The sequence below is a fragment of the Propithecus coquereli genome, unplaced genomic scaffold (genome assembly GCF_000956105.1).
Source record: "Propithecus coquereli isolate 6110/MARCELLA unplaced genomic scaffold, Pcoq_1.0 Scaffold206, whole genome shotgun sequence".
NCBI classification, from domain to species: Eukaryota; Metazoa; Chordata; class Mammalia; order Primates; family Indriidae; genus Propithecus; species Propithecus coquereli.
In genome coordinates, this window is record NW_012145634.1 from 2,725,715 (window position 1) to 2,730,827 (window position 5,113).

Sequence of the window (5,113 nt, forward strand, 5' to 3'; positions counted from 1 at the left end):
CATCCATTTCAGAAATTTCCTTCAACAAAATATTTCCTTCGATAAAACAGAGTGATTTGCATCCTTTTTTGTGGATGTCTGCCTATGTGACTAAGTATCATCAGTATCTAGAATACAGGAGGGCCTCAATAAATATTTCTTAAATGCAAAAATGAAAACATAAAGGAATGAAACATTACAGCTGGTCTCCCTGCCTCCATGCTAGCTCGCTAAGATTCTCAGGTGATTCTAAGCGGTGTCGCTCGTCTAAATTGGGAAAACCTGAAGCAAGTATTGCCCACGCCCTTTACAGCTTTTAAAATCCTATGATTTTAAGTCAGTATATTTCAAAATACACACTTAAATAATTTAGCAAAATAACTGATATCCTTTAAATCATAAAAGTAATGAAACTGAAAATTTATAGAATTTTGTGGAAGAGAACTGTAAGCAGGATGGGGAGGGAGAAATCCAAAAGATAGTGAGCTCGTTATAAGAAACCCGAATTCTCAGTGTTGGGGAAAGGAGATGAAGGTAAGAGGTTAAGTATTAATAAAAACGATATAGTCTAACTACAGCTAGAAGTTAGTATAAATTAGTATAAAAAATAAATTCATAATGTACTTTTATATTATTTATATTACAATCTGTAGGCTTAGATATTCCATTATTTATACGTAGTACCTCTAATAGAATTTGTTAAATTGCATTATTTAGATGATATATAAATTTTACAATGGACTCTGAACAATGAAGGGGTTAGGGGTGCTGACTCCCACACGCAGTTGAAAATCCATATAAAACTTTTGACTCCTCCAAAACTTAACTACTAACAGCCTACTGTTGACCAGAAGCCTTACCGGTAACAGTCAACACATTTTATATGTTGTATGTATTATATACTGTACTTTTAAGCTACAAGGGAAAAATTTTAAGGAAATAAGGACGAGAAAATACAGTTATAGTCCTATATTTATCAATACCGTGAGTTTTTTGTGTGTTTACAAGATGAATCGTATGTCTGAAGTAGTGGGCAACCGGAGCTGTAGACCTCACTCTCTGGTACCTATCGAGCAATTCAACTTTTTCTTGTAATGTCCTAACTTTTTTCTGGGCTTCTTGGGAGCACTTCCAGCATCACTGGTAGCACTTCATATGGGTCCCACATGTGTTATTCAAGGTTTAAGGTATTGCACTAAACACCACGAAAAATACACAAGAACTGCGACAAATAACTTTTCACTGCTATACAATTTACTGGAAAGGATTAGCACCACGGCAAGTTTTAAGCATACTCATATCACTTGAGCTCGCTGCAACAGCAACAGGAGGAGGCTATGAAATTATTACAGTAGAACAGTATATACTACAGTTATCTTTATGCAGTTATAATTAATACTGCATCTTTACGTTTACATTTCTCTCAACTGCAGATGGTGCCACGTATGGTCTTTGTGTGCATTTCTATAATGGATCTGTGTATATTTTATGCGGGTAAATAACAGACTAGTATCATATATTTTATGCATTCACAACATACCAAACTCTTTAATTTTCTCAATATTTCTACGCTACATGGTTTGTCCGTGAGTTACTAAAAGTTATCTCAAATCTCCAAATAATTTTCCAACATACTTATTTTAAAAAATCCACATAAAAGTGGACCTACACAGTTCAAATCCATGTTGGTCAAGGGTCAACTGTGTTTACATAATATATTAAGTGTTCATGTCTTATTCATATGATTTATATATGTATGTATTATCTGTATATTTAAGCGTACAAAATTTTTTAGCCCTAGCTACTTTTAAAAAGGCCTAAAAATAATGACAAACCCAGAAGTCATGACATACCTTGCATAAGACTGTGCTGTTTAAGTACTATTAATATTTGCCACTAAAAGAAACAAAGGTAGTAAAATGGCATATTTCAGTCTGCAGAAACAGAAAATGTGTAAGAACAGCCTTTTGATGCTACATCTTGTCATACCAAGAAGCTATCAAAGACTACTAGGAACACATCGAAAGGACTCATGAGACAATTTGAAGAGACTTGACTGGCCAAAGATAGAGTCTGAGCAGTGATAAGAATAGTAAGTGAAATAGACATCAGCACTTCAAATCTGTTGACATCAACAAGAAATAGTAAATGATCACCTTCTGAGGATAATAGGAAACAATTCTCCATTTTGAGAACTGGTAAATAATGGGACAAAAATCAAGGGTTTCTTCTCCCTTTCTTCTATAACTATACTGCTAAATGACCAGCTTTCTCTTTATAGAAGTATTCTAGCCAATTACTCAAGAAATGACTAAATAGGAATACATGGTTTTCCAGTCCCTAATAAACAAATGAAGCTAAGGATTTAGCAGTAATAGCTGCTATCACAACACAAAGAAACAATTAATATGTCTGTCCTGAGGGAAGAATACATTGCCTCTTATGAAATAAGTTTGCCAAAAATATTGCAACTGAACCTAGTCAGGTCTGTAGATCTAACAGTGGCAAAATCCAGACTGCAGAAAATTCTATAGGTCAAATAGCCCAATTTCCTCAACAAGTTATATGGGGGGTGGGAGCAAGGAGAACAGAATTTCCTAAAAGAAACAAGAATTAAACTACAGAGTTTGAGGGATTCACACTAGGGTGATGAGAAGTATGAATAAAACCAAGGAAGTGATTCCCATAAAAGTCAAGAAAGCAGTTACTTTTAGAGAAGAGGGGGTTGTGACTACAATAGGGTACATGGAGGACCTACAAGGAGACTGGCAAAGTTCTATTTCTTGAACTGGTGGAGATAATTGTTGTTCTCCCTGTAGTAACTAATTTGTTTTATGTAATTTTTCTACCTATACCAGTCACAAAAAGACAAATACTGTATAATTCCACTTATATGAAGTACGCAGAGTGGTCAAAATCATAGAGGTAAACAGTAGAATGGTGATTACCCAGTGCTGGGGGTAGGGTGGATGGGGAATTATTGTTTAATGGGTACAGAATTTCTGCTTTTGGAGACAGATAGTGGTGATAGTTGTGCAACGTTACGAATGTAATTAACACCACTGAATTGTACACTTAAAATGGTTAAGATGGTAAATTTTGTTACATGTATTTTACGTAACACAATAAAAAAAGTGCAAAAAAATGAAGCAGCTTGGCCGGGCGCGGTAGCTCACGCCTGTAATCCTAGCACTCCGGGAGGCCGAGGTGGGCAGATTGTTTGAGCTCAGGAGTTCGAGACCAGCCTGAGCAAGAGCGAGACCCCGTCTCTACTAAAAATAGAAAGAAATTAATTGGACAACTAAAAATATATAGAAAAAATTAGCCGGGCATGGTGGCACATGCCTGTAGTCCCAGCTACTCGGTAGGCTGAGGCAGAAGGATTGCTTGAGCCCAGGAGTTTGAGGTTGCTGTGAGCTAGGATGACACCACGGCACTCTACCCTGGGTAACACAGTGAGACTGTGTCTCAAAAAAAAAAAAAAAAAATGAAGCTTTTGCATTATCAATATATAAGCTTCTCTATGCTGAATTGTGCTGTGGCAATATAGTTAAGCCTGGAACTGTGTTTTCCAAAATCCCCTTCCCTGTATGGTTCTGAGCTATTTGGCCAAAAGGAATTTGCACAAGATTTAGAACATAGAAGCAGCAAGCATTATTCAGTGAAGATTTCCGGATTCAGATACAGTGATGACACACACACAAAGGTACCTGGAGGGCTTTGGGTTGTCTATACTCTTCTGTTCCAGTCCAGCTCTTCTCCTGAAAGCACACCCTGCCTAACTACTCTCAGCAGCTCCAGGGTCACTAAAAAACCCTTGGCGGCAGATCCACAGGAGTAATGACACAGAGGCAACAGTCTCTCACAGACCTTTCCCTCTTTGCACTCTCACTTTAGCAGCTGGATGTGTTTGGTTTTTCAGATTTTACTACAAGCTCTGACTTGTCCACCAGACTAGTCTTTCAGAAAGTCTGGTTAGTGACTCCTTTTCTAACTGTCCAACTTTCCCTTCTGAACCTTTATTTCCCCAGCAACTTCTACAATTGTGTAAAGGCCAATTCATTTGATAAATGCCATGTTATCCACAACACAGTAGTAGCCCCACTTCTCTGACTGAATTCATACATTCCCCAAGGAAAAAAGGAGGATGCAGAATGGTGTGTATACTGCAATTTACGTTTTGTTTTTTTAAAAAGAGAAGGACAAATATATTTGCTTATGTATGCAAAATCTCCAGAAAAATACAAAAAAGTTGATAACACTGGATTTTGGAGATGTCAGCACAGAAACATAAGGGAGATATCACTGTACACTCTCTTACACAATTTGAATTATGAAACATGATTGCATTACCTGCTCAAAAATAAATGTTTTAAGAAAACTTCTCTTGAAAATAACGATATATCTTACATAGAGATCTTTATTTTAAGCCAGCTAATTAATAAGCCATTAGTTTACCATTTGAAATTAAAATGAGCAATATTCATAAATATCTCTCATCTTCACAATTTAAATTGTCTCAACTATCAAGCAAACCTATCCTAAAATCACAGCTGACAAATGTGAAATAAAAAACATAAAACATGACCAGCTAATGTATACTCCAAAAATGCAGGGATCACTCAACATCAGAAAATCTAGTAAGAGAATATATCACATCAACAGAACAAAGAAAAAACATGGTGATCTCAACAGATAGAGAAGAAGCATTTCACGAAATTCAATACTCAACAATGACAAAAACTCTTAAACTAGGAAAAGAATACCCATAATGTAATAAAGAACAGCTACTGGGCTGGACTCAGTGGCTCACGCCTGTAATCCTAGCACTTTGGGAGGTCAAGGCAGGAAGATCCCTTGAGGTCAGGAGTTTGAGACCAGCCTGAGCAACACAGCAAGACCCTGTCTCTACAAAAAATTGTTTTTAAAAATTAATGGCTTTTATTTCAAAGTCCTAAAACAACAAATGCTGGCGTGGATGCAGAGAGAAAGCAATACTCATACATTGCTAGTGGGTATGCAAACTAGTACAACCGCTGTGGAAAGTAGTTTGCAGATACCTCAAAGAACTAAAAGTAGACCTACCGGGCCGGGCGCGGTGGCTCACGCCTGTAATCTTAGCTCTCTGGGAGGC